This window comes from Channa argus, chromosome 17, assembly GCF_033026475.1.
Source record: "Channa argus isolate prfri chromosome 17, Channa argus male v1.0, whole genome shotgun sequence".
Lineage (NCBI taxonomy): Eukaryota > Metazoa > Chordata > Actinopteri > Anabantiformes > Channidae > Channa > Channa argus.
The window spans coordinates 5600892-5616028 of record NC_090213.1 but is presented as its reverse complement, the minus strand read 5'-3'; the positions used below and the strand labels follow the sequence as shown (position 1 = coordinate 5616028).

Here is a 15137-nt window from a genome sequence, read left to right as displayed (position 1 = left end):
AAAATGTTTCATGTACATGACAGAATGGTAGCTCCTACTCATCAAAAGATCTATACACAATGGATAAATAATAAAAAGTGCTGGAAAGAAGCAGTTCACAGCTGTTATGTCATCAAAAACCAGTGACCCTTAACACATTTCATCTGATAAAGATACGTAAAGATAGAATCCCCTTGTCAAGAGAGATAAAGGCAATTGTCTGAATTGTCGAAGGGTTGGGTGATTTCAGGCAAACCTACTATGACTGAAGAAATTGGAGGACTTTGCCAAGAACCTGTTTTCAGTATCAAACATCAACAACAACAACAACTCTGAACTGACATATCATTGAGTTTTTAATTCAGTTTTGGCGGAGATTACATTTCGACCAGCGACTCTTGTCTGACATCGTTTCCAAACCAGTACTCAGCAAGAGGGACAACCTACTGGTCTCCGACTGGCCAATACCTGTTACCATCGGTTTAGGCATGAGGATTGAGCTTTGTCAAAGTGAGAATGTCAGCCAATCACTGACACTGTACTGTGGGCCTTCACTGAGTAGAGGTGCGGAAAACCTGCATTCTGAATGAAATCAGAGGCAGGGAGAGGGAAAGGAAAATATAAAAGGAGAAAAAAAAAAAGCAGCAAAATTGTAAGTCAGCGTGTCACGGCTGGTGCTAAACGAGAGAAGGTTGGCAAATGTTCTGAGGCGATGTATCTCATCTGCTCTGAGATGGTGGCACTGGTTAAAAGTGGGAATGTGAAAGCCACAACAAATAAGCGCACAAAATGTTATCTTTAATTGCAACTATAAATGAGTTGTAATGTATAAATAAAGTTTAACGCAACGATACCATACCAGCAATAGGAATGCTCACATAGAAACCATATATCATATGAAGTCGGACAGAGCTGGCCTCACCTTCATCAGGCTGGTCGGAGGACTAACATGAAAATATTGACCTATTGTTCATATGCGATAAGGATGAAGGAGGTACACCTTCTATGTTTGCCTTTGCAGTTCGCCTGCTATTTGCCAAACTGAACAAGCAAGCAGAGTGGTCTCTCTCACGACTGTGTCTGCGGCTGATTCAACATTCCGCTATCAGGGCACCAAGTAGTGTCAACGGTGTGGGACACACTACAAAAGCTCGGGCGATGGATCCTCACGACTGTCTGACAGTGGCCGACAGATGGCTTGGTGTCTCATGGCCCTGGATTGTTTTGTTTTTTTTTCCCCACACCACTAAATACACCATCTCCATCTCTGTTTCCCTGTTGCCTCCCTATGGCTGTACAGCCATAAATACAATCCATCTCTACACAAACTGACCCTAAAAATCCTGGCCTAAAGTTACTCAAAAAGCGCATACGTCATTCTGGGCCCATGCCACATGCACACCAGCACCAAGCCACCTGACTCCCTGCTGGGTTAAACTAAAGTAATTCAAAATGATATTGGATATTTACAAAACACACCAAATTTCTGTCGACTTAGAAAAACAGTAGCTTTCTATGATGGCTGGCTTCTTCCAAACTGTCATTAAAACTTTTTCAACTAGCAAGTCACATCTGTCTCTCCAAAGTCTGTGATTTTAGAGCTTGGTCTCTGTGTGTGTGTGTGTGTGTGTGTGTGTGTGTGTGTGTGTGTGTGTGTGTGTGTGTGTGTGTACATATGATCTCAGGGCTGGCCTGAGGTGATTTTAGATTGCAGCCTAATCTGTCTGGGGATCAACTGTCCCCACAACCCCACAACTCTACACACGTGTGTGTGTGTGTGTGTGTGTGTGTGTGTGTGTGTGTGTGTGTGTGTGTGTGTGTGTGTGTGTGTGTGTGTGTGTGTCTTCATGATGAGAGTCTGGCATATCAGTTACTGTCACTGCACCTTATGTGTGTGCGTGTGTTGGTGTGTTCTTGTGTTTGTGTGAAAGAGGATGAGAGCAAAATAAGATGTCAGATGTTCAGTTTGTCAGCCAGAGACAAGGTCATTCTGACTGCTGCTGGGACAGATACAGAGACAGTCTGTCACATCTAAAGATGGTTATTTAGGAAAAACAAATGACATAGTTTGACTGCAATTAGATCTCACATCACCACATAGCTCCACTGTTTTAGGGCTTATTGACAAACCCCATCCCTGTGACCTTGGTTCAATTCTTGCATGATTTGTTTTTTGTGTTGTCATTTTCTCTTCTTTTCCCAGAGGTTTTGCATTAGAAGGAAAAGTCACAGAAACCTGTTTTGTTTTTAGGATGGTCTGGGCAATACCAATAAAGTAGACCCATTTTATCCTGAGGTTGTACCCTGACACTAGAATACTGAGCATGCAAGGAAAGCTCAATTTCATCAAATGTCACCCCTTCAATATAGTCAGAGCTGCTGAGATCATTTATATCACCAATAGTATTAATGTCTAATGTGAGCCAACAATGGCGGCAGAATCATATTTTAACATCGCAAGTAGTTTATCCAAGCAGTTATTTATTCAGACCAAAATGCATATAGGCACCAACATTGGCGAGAATAACCTACAGCAATCAGCCACAACATTAAACATACCTAAGGTTGTGTAGATCCCCCTCTGTCACCAATAAAGGGAAAGGACTCCACAAGACCTCTGAAGGTGTGGTCTGTTTTTTGGCGCTAAGGTGTCTGGAGCGTAGCCTTTAGGCCCTGTTGTTGCAAGATGGAACCTCCACAGGCCTTGTTTTCTAGCACATCCTAGAGATGTTTGATCAGATTGAGGTCTGGAGAAGTTACAGGCCACATGATGTAAAAGTTTCACCAGTTTTTGGTCGGTACTGGCCCCTGCATAGGAGAACACCCACAAAGACCTAGCACCATCTAGGTGAGGCAAGGGGTGGCCAAACAAATAAGAGAAGCAAGCTTGTGACTAGAAGGCCCCTTAATACAAACTGCTCCAGTGGAGCTGCTCAGTGGCCACAAATCAGGAATAAATAAAGGTTCAAAAAAATTATTCTCCAGATTTAATACATGGAACAGTTTTGATAATAGATGTAGGGGCTTCAGGTGGGGGACAGGTCTGCAACTACACAGCCCCACTCACAGCAAGCTGCGATGCATTGTGTTCTCACACTCTCGATCAGAGGAAGCAATAACATTTTCAGCAGTTTGTGCTGCAGTAGCTCTTCTGTGGGATCAGACCAGAGGGGCTATCCTTCACTCTCCACACACATCAAAAAGCCCAGGGTGCCTCTCAATTACCCTAATGGTGAATTACCTATGGTGAATGTTGGCAACAGCAGGAAACAAGGTTTGTACGCATGGGGAAATAATGCATGTGGAAATAGGTTAAGTTCTTTGCTTTTTATTCAAAAGTTTGCCTACACAAACATTTTAGTGAAAATAAATGCACCAAAAAGAAAGAAACTACAATTTTTAAATTTAGTGTGCACAATATTGCATGAGTGTGGATTTGAGTGTTTACTTTGATTGTTTTTCTCCCGTTTGTGTACATGAAAGAGAAACAGAGAGTGGGACAAGAGCAAGGCAGAGCTGGATGATACCTGGTGAGAGGGAATTAAAAATCAATATGTGCCACAGAGAATCACTCACAACATTTTAGCCGAAAAACAAAAGAAAGAGCATTGTTCGCTATAAAGTAAAAGGGTTCTCTCAGTAGAAGATACTAAATAGTTTCAGGAGCACTGGATCAATATGAGGCCTTGCAGACTAGACCCAACGGTCTGGTTTACACCAGTGACAAATGTGTGTTTTTATATTGAACAAAAAGCCAAAATCCACATAAAACAATATTACACACAAAAGTAAAAGCTCTCCACAGCCAGGCAAAAATCTTATTTTGGTGATTACATAACAAACAGCACTGTGCATCAGTCTATTTTTTATGGTCTGAAAAATAATTCAAAAGTTTGTCTTTCAGTCTGAAACCTTCTCAGCAGGTAAAGCCTCTGCTGGTGCCAGTTGTTTGCAGAGTTGAGCTGTTAGGTTAATGTTTGGTCGTCAAACTTTAAGGTTCCCTGTGGAGTTTTTCATTACCATTACAGAGCTATAGAACAATGTGTTTTTCTGAACAGGTCCTGTTGTGTTTGTTTTATCATCATCACTAAAATGTATTGCTGTATCAAATGGCCTGTTTCTTTTCCAAGTATTTCTGCTCAACCCACTGCTGATTATCTGGATCGGGTTTGTTCAGGTGATCAGAAGCTTAAAGCAGTGGGTTGGGCAGGGCTATTTGTAAACCAAGCAGGAGAGGGGCTCTTAAGGTCCGAGGTTAGGAATACCCCTGGAAAAGCAATCATATAAATAAGTCTACAGTCACAAACACTAAATGTTCTACAGCAAAATCTGATATTTTGATGGACAAAAATGTCTATGAATGTGTTATTGACATGTTCAGTATAAACACATTTGTGATTTGCCTTTTACATTAAATGTCATTATTGGAGTTACATAAAATGTAATTTACCTGGAATCAAGGTCCCTTCAAAAATGCATTTGCAGGTTAGTTGTGGGTATTATTATTACTGTAAGCTGGACTCATAGTCAACTCCATGGATTCCATTCTCCTAACACATTACAAATTTTACAGTGTACTCTGTGAAATATAACTGGCATCTCTGTTAGTTACTACAAATTAAAAGCAAGTAGTCTCACCAGCAGTCGCTCTAGGGGACACACTAAACACAGTGTGTTTGTGGGCTTTGAATGCACGGTGTGGACCCATTCAACATGAAGCAGACACACACGGGGACGGGAGAAAATAAACATTTGTTTGGGGTCTACAGCTCATGGGATCACAACATAGAGTCAAAGTTGTCCTTTACTTCTTCAGGACAAGATCTGCTTTGGAAATATGGAGGAAACTGTGAAACTAAATTTGATGTTTTCATCATACAAGTTGATTAAAGTGAACACTAAAAACATTGGAGCTCAATTTAACAGCCTGTTTGACCTCCAAAATAGGAAGCTACTAAATAAAACAGTCCATCCTGTCTTTCAGCCCCCACCGCCTGCAGTCTGAGTTCCATTTCTTACCGCCCAGCTTGCACTTTAGGCAGCCGAGGACAGGATATTGATAATGTAAGTTCAAATTTATTTATGTCCTTTATGTTGGATTTTCTGTTGCCAATCCTGAGGTTTCTCTGCTGCTGGACAAACAATTACCCTTTTGGGGCAATAACGTTACTCCTTAGCCTTAATTTCAGCTCCGCAAAGATTTAAAATGAATCCTAATAAAATAAAATGGATAAAAACTCAATCGTTACTTTCTGCCTAAATCCCCCGGGCCCGGCACATTATGTGTCAGAGTGTGTGTTAGAGTGTGAATGCGCTGAGGCAACAAGTAACAGTCGCATTAAATTTATGCCATTTCCCTTGCCTCCTTCTAAATATTATCGACCCTTCAACAGCATGTACTTTTGCACCTCAGAGAAGAAAACAAAACAGAAAAAAAAAGGTTTTTTTGTGCTTGTTCTTAAAATATGTAAAGTCAGGCCGGGAGCTAAGAGGTTTTGTCTGTCTGCCTTATTCCCAGACCTTTCTTTGTTCTGTTTTTTACTTCACCTAGTAGAATCCTCATTTTTCAAGGGAGTCCACAATGGGTACATTAAAAAAGTACACAACAGAATGGGCTACAAATACAATTTCCACCTGGCAGTTGTCAAGTTGCAGATTGTATATCCAAACGCATTGTAGGTTTATCCAAGAGTCCAATTGAATGTTTGTGCCAATTTTGAAGAAAATCCCTCAAGGTGCTCCTTATATCCTGCATTCACAAGAATTGCAAGGATGGAAAACATAATACCTCCAGCCATAGCCGTCACATATGCATAATAACACTTGTCAAAACCAAGAAAAGCTAATTTGAGCTAAAAACGGAGACAATTTGTAAAATAATTACTTACCAATTCTATTGGATAAAATTAGATTAGACCTCCTAGAATTCCCAGTAACAGTTTGTTCAATTAAATTCCATTATCAAACTATACTAAGTGGTTAGAGTATATTCTGAGTGGTTTCAGTTCCAGCCAACACTGGAAGGAAGACAGTCGACAGAACACTTTCCTACAGGCAATTTAGACTTGGCAATTAACCTGATCTGCATATTGTTGGACTGTAGGGAGTACCAGGACAGAACCAAAGCAAGTAGGTAAAGAACGTGCACGTAATAAAGCAAGAAAACACACACATAAAAGACCCCAGCTGGCCAATAGTTCTAAAGTACAGTAGCCTAGAATCGAATCTTGGCTCCATAGCTCCTTAGTTAAAATTTACTCTGCAAACAATTTCATCTGGCTTATTCAGAAAACATGAAATGTTTTTCCCCATTTTCCCCATGTGTTAAATATACGGACATATAGCAGATTCCTTATCTACTCTATCTGATGATTGGAAGATGGACTCAGTTTGCTAAGATTTGAGGGAAAGTGGTGTAAAAATAAAAAATTAATCACTCACTTAAACTGCACAGAATGAGAGAGGGCAGTTCACTGTGGAGTACAAAGCAGAACTGGTGACACATTAAGTTCATTCTTTACAAGTATTTCAACCTGCTGCTTAAAACAAAGACATTCACCAAGTCAAATTAATCATGTCACAAATTTGCTAATAGGTAATTCATTTTGGAATTGAAAAGCACAAAAGAAACTGCTAATTGATGTCGTAATCGAAGTGCAAGTACTTTTCGTGAGACTGGCAAAAGTGACCACACTTGGTTTGGTGTTGGTTTATTTTGTAAATGGTAGAAAGATGAAAATATTTGTGATGAATAGCAAAGGTCCTTGAATGAGAACTGAGCTGGAGATGTTGCGATCAGTGTATCATTACATTTGTGTGCAAAATTTAGCATTTTGCATTTATTTAACTGTAACACCATTTTTGTTATATGATTATATATGATTATTTATACTAGCTAAATGTAGATTATCATCTTAGGTTTAGGGTTAGGTTTGCATCTCCTGGTATCCCATTTCAGTGTATAGGGATGCAAACCTAACCCTAAACCTAACATTATTTAAAAAAAAAAAAAAAAAAAGTTTTTTATCATGAGACGGAAAAAAAATTGCCAATAAATATATAAAAAAGGTTACAATAAAATAATAGAAATTACATTTGTGCAAGACACTATTGTACTAGCTGAGGTGCAATAAAAACTATGTTGATGGGAAAAAATTATTTGTTTTACTTTTGACAATTTCTTTTCTTTCAGCTAACTGATTATATTTTATGTTTTAAATCTTATTGTCTCAGTTTTTCTCCTAGAATTATTTCACATTGTTTACATCTCAAGTGTGGAACTTTTTCAGTCTAATAATTTATTTTTTTCATATAAAGACGCAGCTGTGAATTTGAAATCATATTCCAAGTGTGAGTAAATAAACAGGAGAGCAGAAACACACAACATTTCTTGAAATTATATATTTTTTTCATTAGACCTGACTAGTTTCCATTCAGTGAAGGTAAGGCTGGGTGATGTTAAAAGGAATTAGACCTACTAATCACTTAGAGCTACGCATATAAAAGGTAGCATTAGAGTTAATTTTAATTAAAGTATATCAATATTATGTAATTTTTAATAAGTGTAAGAATGTAAGAAGTTTTTGAAATGATCATAGCTCGGGCCAAAGCAGAGAAATTAGTATCAAGTCAAAGTTGCTTAAACAATTCAAAAGATACAACTAAACATCAATGCTAAAAACTGACTAAAGGGAAAAAGTGTGAGCTGATACAACATCACAGCCAAGTCTATCAGCAACTGGCTCTTTATAGGCTATTGGAAACTGTTTAAAAACTAATCAAGGCATCAACTATTTAGTCCACCATCAAAGAGCATGGCAGGCTGTGTGTGTGTGTGTGTGTGAGTGTGTGAGAGAGAAAGAGAGATTGAGCTGCTGCTTTGAGCTGCAGTTGGTTTATAAAAATGTGTGTGCCCACACTAGTGCTGAGACTTGTGCATTTAAAAGCAATGCCATTGTTTCCAATCTGTAGTCAACATATCGCACAAGTCAGAGACCGTAAAGAGAATATTCAATGCATCAGTGGCTCATGCTGCAGTGAAGTGAATGAAGCCTGTGGGTGGTTGAGTGGATACAACATTAATAATATGCACCTACAATGAACCTAAGCACATGCTGGAGGAGGTTCAAGGCTTCATTGGGTGACAAACCTGTATGTTGCATGGTCAGAAATCCTTCCCTCAAGCAGACCAGAGTTATGCATCAAAACGTGTTCAGACACTACTTATTTCAGACCACACTGAAAACCTACAGTAAGGTTAATTAACTTTTAGGCAAATAACTAATATTACTTTTTTTTTGGGGGGGGGGGGGTCATGTGGCATACAAATAAATTGTGTCTTAGCACAGCTGAACAAAGAGACTGAATATGCGCTGGAATTAGCATGTAGTCACATGGGACACAACCCATTCGTCGCTCGTCGCTCTTCAGTGGGAAACATTTTTTCTCAGAGATATTTTCTATATTTCTTACAAGAAAACCGAAAAAATTAAGTGCATTAATTTTACCCAAGAGATGAGGGTAAGTTAGATTTTTTGTTTGTAGTCATTCTTATGCTGTATGATATTGTAATACAGCCCTACATTTTCATATATTTTTATAGACCAAGGACATGAAAACCTCAAAAAGACCTCAAAAGTAATAGTCTTGCACATGTGTGAAAGACCAGAGGGGTGCGTGTACCTGTGTACTTGCCACTACAACTTTTGGTAGCATTACTTTTAACCTTCATATCAAAACAACAGCAGCTCCAGAGGTCTCTGTGAGAGCAGGACAGACAAGGGTTGGGGAGGTGAGCAGTCTCAGAGGAGGTTCCTCACAGTTTGTTACACCCCAAACACTTTGATGGGAAAATAAATATTATAAAAGTCGGCTCCCATCAAGTTTATAAAAATATCAGAAGGCAGATGGCAAAACTTCACAGAAACACCTTAGCTTCAAGTGTGTGTTTGTGTGTGTGTTTAAGGGAATAAATTGCATGTTCGTTGCTGTGTCGGCATGTCTTTGAGACAGAAATTTCCATATTTATCACCAGCTTATATATGTGTGTGTGTACGTAAACATCACAGCAGAGACTGTTCCCTTCTCTGGCTGAGTTGAAACAAAGGTCTCTTGGCTGGTATTAAAGCTTAATGTTGCATACTGGTCTAGCTCAGAATGTTAATTCAAATACATTTTAAGATTGAGGATGCCTGTATCTAACAACACTTGTTCAAAGACAGCAGGTTTTTGGTTTTTTTTCCCCCCATTTTTCATTGACTTCTGTACTGTATGACTGTTTTTCACTTAAGCACTAAACAGTGTCACAATAACAAGAGACTTGTTGACCTTGGGTACATCTAAAAAGAATTTTGTGGTATCCAATCTCAGTCAAGTGGGCTGAACAAGAGATGTTGGCATCGGCCAGACATTCCTGCACAAAACAGGTAAAGCTTTCTGCTGTTAACCAATCAGCTGTGACCTTTCAGGGTCGAGATCCTCCCAGAGAACCACGGACAAAAAAAAAAATCTCTTCAAAGGAAAAGAAATAAAAGCAGCAAACTATGCATTTGTTTTGGAGCACATATAAGCAGGTGATGTGCTGACATTTCCAAATCATAGAGTTACACTTTTATTGTGTGCAATATCTACAAGGCTGAACAGTAATAACATACTGTAAAGATACTGAAGCTGAATCAAACTTTGAAGATGCTGCATATGGCACACCAGGTGCAGGGATAATTGGAAAAAAAGCAGGGCTGTGGCCCTCAAAGCACAGAGTTCACCACTCCTGATCTATGGCCTTAAAAAAAAAAGGGGGAAAAAAAGTTATATTTATGGAGGTACTGAGCAGCATTAATAGGAATGAATGGATCCGTCATGTTTTGATCTGGTATCCCATTCTCATAATACATGTATGTAAGAACATTGAATAAGTCACTCATCAAAATGAAATTGTTGAAATTCCAAATTGTTTAGAAGGGTGACCCTCTCTCAAAAAGCAGAAGCAGAAGCTGTGCACTGCTGCAAGATCTGTTCAATAAGTCTGTCATCACAGGAGGCCTCTCCACAATAAGCTGTGGAACAAGTCTCTACAAAAACATTCAAAACAAGGTTCCTTACAGTACTGTAGCTTTATTGTCCAGTTTTTACAGTTAACAATTAAGCAAATTGGAGTAAATGACATACAATGCATGTCTCTGATATGTAGATGTATACAAGTATAAAGTATAAGAAATTGGGGGAAAACATATCCTGTTAAATGTTTCTTCTAATACTCCCTCTGCCTGTCAGCTAACCAGGTACCTCTGATGAGGCACACAAACACACATACCCTCAAGGACAGTGAGGATATGTGTGTTCACTGCTATTGCCCTCCCTCTGTGCCTGCAGTTTTCAGTGGGCTGTGATGGATGTGTGTGTGTGTGTGTGTGTGTGTGTGCGCACATTAGAGCACTTAACACATCAGTCTCACTCCTTGTTCGCTGTGCTCTTTTTCCTTCTCTGCTGCTTTCTGAGACAGAACATTAAACATGGACAAAAACTGAAAAATATGAGAAAGTATTTGCACAGTCACACAGCATTTACTCTTCAGGTTCAGCGCTTCAGCAAATTTAATTTGAAATAAAGTAATGATACTACATTGCCAAATCTCATTTAGTTATAGACTCATGCTGTAACTTTTCCCTCACTCATCGGAAGGATCCTCTTCATTACATGTTTCTAATCTCTAAACTTTAATTTGACTAAGTTTATGTAAATAATGAAAATATTTTAAATGCATCGCTTTAACTCAGTGTTGTTCAAGGTTGCAAAATGTGTAACTGTCCAAATACTTACGTTCTGAGCTGTATAGATGCCTGCAGGCCAATAAAATACATTAAAGCAAAAGCTTTTTCCCACGCGTTCACAATCTGCTGATCAAATCTACTGAGGGTCTACTACAGAGCAAGATGTGATTAGGCCAGAAGCTTCCAATGACGTCCAGTTTTTCCATAAACAAACATCAGATTTATTACACTCAACGATTCTCTCCAGTTGTTTTGTAGTACAGTCTGTTCTCATTCTGAATAACCTTAAAGGCTGCACAAAAAGTACAAAATTATGTGAATATGGGTTTAAATACAGGCATGAGGAATAGCCAAGGTCAAAAATAGTTTGGATATTTCACCAAGCAAATACACCTCAACATGATTACAAGAATCTCTTCAGCTCTTTGTCAACATCATAGCAATAAAACCTTCTTTTAAACAATAAATAATTAAGATTGTTGCTGATTACCTGTATCATTGCATGCTGAACATAATTTCCGTTATCTGAAGCAATTAAATTAAAAAGCGTAAGGAACACTCACAGCCAAATGTACAAGCATACTTTCAGCTACATAATGTTTATATGCTAAAATGACAAGTGCCGCCAAAAACTATAAAAGTTTTATTTGTATCACAAGCATCTTTTTTTTAAGCTACTTCTGTAGGTTTTCCATTTTTTTAAGTTTATCCTGTGAACTGTATCGTATGAATTGAACCACAAGGCCTTGGTTTTATTCAGCATGACAGCCTCCAGTCTGTACACAGAGATCCACTGATGACTGCATACACACACTCTTCATACTTACAGATGATGGAAAATAAACCTGTGAGGTTACCCACAGTGCTGGCAGCCAGAAATCAATAAAAGCTGAATACACGCCACTTAACTCTGGTCTGCTCTGCCTCTAACTCACTCTCTCTCTCTCTCGTTTCAGAAAAGAGGAGAATTGAAGAACAGGCAAGTCAAAGTCATCCCACTCCTCCCCTATGCTGGACACTTGCAAGTTCTCCGTTTCCAGAGATAGTGACAGACATTAAACGGCATGAGGCAGGAAATCAGAGATGTAACAATGCCTTCTTCCTCCTACTGAATTATTGAACACTACAAAAGGTAGCTAACGTGAACACACACTTAAACGCAAAAACACACACGAATATGGAATTTCAAGCCCAGATACTGATGATTGATTTGATATACTGTGAGATGGCCCAAGGCAGCATGTTACCGGTTCTGTCTCAAGGCTTCTCTGGTGTTTTCTGCCTCAACAGCAGTGAACAGTTGGTTTTATAGCAAATGTCACTAATACAAGGTGCCAATACAAATTCACAGCTAATTAAAAATGAAGACTTATTATGGTAAAAGTTTTGCACTTATATAGCGCTTTTCTACCTATTGGCACTCAAGGCGCTTTACACTGATTCTTATTCACCCATTCAGACTCACAATCACACACACACACACTCATACACCGATGGGGGAGCTGCTATGCAGCTGAGATTGGTGGACAATCGCTCTACCTTCCTGCGCCACAGTCGCCCACAAATTATGCCCATTATGAGCACATTATTATTATTATTATTATATCAGAGTCCTAGTTGTTTTGCTGACCGACTTTGTCTCTCTGTTCCCTCAGAAGACAGCACTGTGAGGACTAGGTGCCACTGGTCAACCACTAAAATTGGCTTTTGAAAGTTCACAAAAAGCTAATTTACAGTTGCTTTACAAAGTTTTCAGACCTCTTCACACTTTGCACACTTTGTATAATATAATTTACAGTGGATGAAAGTGCCAATTTCCGCCCATAAAGCTACATGCAATAACTCATAATAGTAATGTGAAAATATTTTTAGAAATTCTTGCAAACAAAAACATGAGCTTTGAGGGGGGATTAAGATGATAGTGGATGTCCTCCTGTGCTGTTAAAAACTCTATCTTTACTGCATTTTTCTTATTTATTTAAAACTTTTAAATCTCCCAGCAAGAGACTGAAACTACATCCTCTGTGACATCACACAAAACCTGAGGGGGCCCAAGCGTACATAACTTCTGTTGATTGTATTTTCTATTGCAGCTAGCTCAGCAGCAATGCAAACATTTTGGAAATGTTCTTTAAACATACACATTTAAAACAAGCACAGCTGTGCACAAGGTGTATTTCTTTTACTCGGTTGAATGAATACAATATGTCTCTGTTAAAGCTAAGTTAGCTGCCTGCAGCTACATACAGTATGAAATTCATTTTTGTGTTTCTTTGTTAGAAACGTTAGACAATCCTACTGTTCTGAAACATCCTATTAAAGTCTTAATTGTGCACCACATTCAGAGTCAGTTGGACTAGATTTGAGACTGTACAACTACTGTGTAATTCTGTTTGCATCTCAAGCTGCAGCCAGCAGCTGGAGATGAAGCAATGGTCAAACCTCCAGCCAATCAGAGTACATACTCGTGAATAATTCAGTACTTATGTTAAGCATTTCCAAAACAAACTGAAAGACAGAGAGCATTCTGGTCAAAATGGTAGCTTTTAAAAACAAATAATTTTTTTCCCACCATTTCAAATTATTTTACAATGTAAGTTTGCAAAAAGTGAAAGGATCCATATATTTTGCAAAACAACTGTACTTTGCCACCTGTAGCAAATCACTTAACTGCTGGTGTAGATTGCCTTTATATTTCTGATGGTTTCATTATGGGTCAATCATTGCCAATAAAACAAACAAACAAAAAACAACAAACAAGAAACAAAAAGGGGCTTAAAATTAGATTTTTTTTAACACAGAATTTTAAAAATGCTGGTAAAAAGACTTTAAAGGACTCTCATGATTGTGATTTATATCCAGTCAGTATTTATACAGTATGTGAGAGTGTGTGTGTGTGTGTGTGTGTGTGTGTGTGTGTGTGTGTGTGTGTGTGTGTGTGTGTGTGTGTGTGTGTGTGAGAGAGAGAGGGTGTGTGAGTGTAAGAGTGTGTGAGGGTCGCCTCTAGACAGACCAGTTCCTCAGTGAGGAATGAAAGGCCGGGACGTCATCAGTTCCCATATTGATTTTCCTGCTCACATGCTTAATTGAAGTTGTTGGGGTATACATAATTGAAGTTGGTTCTCTCAATCACTCTCTCTCTCCCTCTCTCTTTTCCCCTCAAACATTAAAACGAGAAAAGCCATACTTCTTTCTACTCTCCATCCTTTTCTCATTTCTTTTCAAGAGACAAGTGTTAATGGGAAGGCCGATGGCAATGTGGTTTTGATGGAGTGGCAGGATGTGTGTGAACATAACATATGTTTGTGAGTAAACTGAAAACTAATGCCTTTAGAAGGAAGTGGTGAAGGTGCTAAAAAATAAAATACACTGTTAATCAAATTTACCAGCAATTCTAAGGTGAAGAGAACCCGGGAGTCTAACTTTATTTAATTGGCCCGGGTGAGTAATGTCTGCCTTAGTTTTTACAGCAAAGCCACGGTAGTTAATTTGAATCACATAACAAATGACGAGGAGATGGGATTACTTGTTGAAATGTTGATCACCTCAGCAGACTTTCTACAACTTTCACGGTGAAAGGTTAGTGCAAAATTTCAGAGGCAACTTTGATGCTATTATCTAGCAAATAAGCGTTACTGAACAAACAGGAGACGATAACAAATACCCAGACAGAGAGGGACAGAGAGACGACAGGTGAGAAAGACGACGTGTGTTTTAGAGGCTAATTTTTTTTTTAATAATAAACCTGACAGTTGTGTTACTAATAAGGATGCCATAATACCATAACTTTGACAGTCAGTACCACAGATATTTCATGGTTCTCCACATCAACTTACATACTACTGCAAAAACAATTCCATGTCTGTATTCTACCATTATGAGCAGAACAAGCTTATGTTCGAAACCATTTCTTTGTTAGCCTGACCCAGAGAAAGTTGGCCACTGTAAACATTGTGTGTAAAGCATTGCTACAACAGATGTAGCTGAATGGTAAGTGGTCTTTTCTATGAGTAGCCAACGAGACTTACAGTTGCTACTGTAATTCAACTCAAACTGAATTCTTTGTACAGATCTGGATGTCTGTCATTGAGACTCTTAGCCACGTTTGCGTTACCTTTCTTTTTTTCGTTCCAGCATCATTAGATTGAAATGCAAAATATCTGAATACATACTCATATACTTTGAGTGGAGTTTTTAGTCATGTTGCAGTGGACCTGTTGCTGTAACTGAAATTTTCTCTCAGCATTAGAAGTCAGACTTCACTTGTAGGGTTATTAAACAAGGACAGCTACTACCATAGTTTTAGTAGCATCAAATATGCCAGTAAATTTTCAAACATTTGGAACTGACTTATCACCAACTTATCTGTTCTTGTGACATCCCTTAATC

General features: G+C 38.7%; 1 protein-coding gene across 1 annotated transcript in view; it reads right to left on the bottom strand.

Annotated features, from left to right (window-relative positions):
* Nucleotides 1-15137, bottom strand: part of LOC137102696 (exostosin-1) — a 179747-nt gene that overhangs the window by 39239 nt on the left and 125371 nt on the right. The gene's annotated exons all lie outside the window — the stretch shown is intronic.